We start from the raw sequence: 1,321 nt of genomic DNA on the forward strand, positions 1-1,321 counted from the left end.
GTTTGGTTTTAAAATTTTGCACATTCCCTTTTCTCCATTAGAAGCTGCCATAATTAAAATCAAATTCTTATATTGAATTTTTTTTTTTATTTTACAAGATATCTTCATGAAATATGGCAAAAACACGATCTCGGAACATATAGTTTAGATCGGATCAATATAGTATATTAGAAATACATATACATATAAACTGACGGATCAATGTCACGAAAACGATTTCTAGCGTGTTATGCTATAAGAAATGCACCTACATATGTATAAAGACTATCATAACTTCGGTACAATTGCATGATTCTGTAAATATTTTGATCAATCTGTTTTAAATGCTTATTTATTTCTTCGCTACTAGTTAGTTGTATTTAACTTAAGAGAAATGTTGTGTTTGCGAATAAATTTTGCAAAAATTTACAAAGGAATTAATGTTTTGATACTGCATTTGTGGTTTAAAAATTAGAAAATATGTATGTATGTATGTATATGTAACAAAAAACATTAACTTCGGCTGCACCGAAGCTAATATACTCTTCTTTCAGTAACTGTGTGTTCAGCTTGTATGGAAGCTATACGCTATAATGTCTGATCTGAACAATTTCTTCGGAAATAATCTATACCAAATGTTGCCTTAGGAAATAATCTATAATGCAAAATTTCAAAACGACATCTTAAAAACTGAGGGACTAGTTCGTTCTGTATATATATAGACAGACAGACGACTCAGCTCAACATACTATCATTTATATATATGTACATATACTTTATACGGTCTCCGACGCTTCCTTCTGGGTGTTACAAACTTCGTGGCAAACTTAATATATATATTTAAAAAATAGAAAAGTGGACCGCCGATAATTCGAAGGTTCAATACTAACATGATGCCTTAAGGGATCGTCTCCGTGTAAAATTTTCGAGAAATAGATTTTTTTGTTGCATTATCGGATAGTATACACTATAATAAACAATTTCTCAAATTTTGAAACCGAAATTCAAATTATTTCAGCCGCTACAGCGTTTCTTGTAGAAAGGAAACAGAGTGGGGAAAGGAGCGAGACATTTGCCTCGTTCGCGTTTTTCTCTGTTTTTCAAAACGGTTTCCACTCTTAAAGGAAGCGTTTTGAAGATATTTGAAGAGGACATATTTAACGTTATTCGCTATCGCGCTATGGAAACTTTTATTTTATTTTATTTTTTTTGAAATCTTCATATTTTTTTCTACGAAAAATTATCAAAAAAAGGCCAAATTCGATACTTTTTGGTCTATTTTTATCAAATTTCCAAAAAAAAAAGCTTCAATAGCACTATAGCGACTTTCCTACACATTAAT

Source organism: Bactrocera dorsalis, chromosome 1 (assembly GCF_023373825.1).
Source record: "Bactrocera dorsalis isolate Fly_Bdor chromosome 1, ASM2337382v1, whole genome shotgun sequence".
Taxonomy (NCBI): domain Eukaryota; kingdom Metazoa; phylum Arthropoda; class Insecta; order Diptera; family Tephritidae; genus Bactrocera; species Bactrocera dorsalis.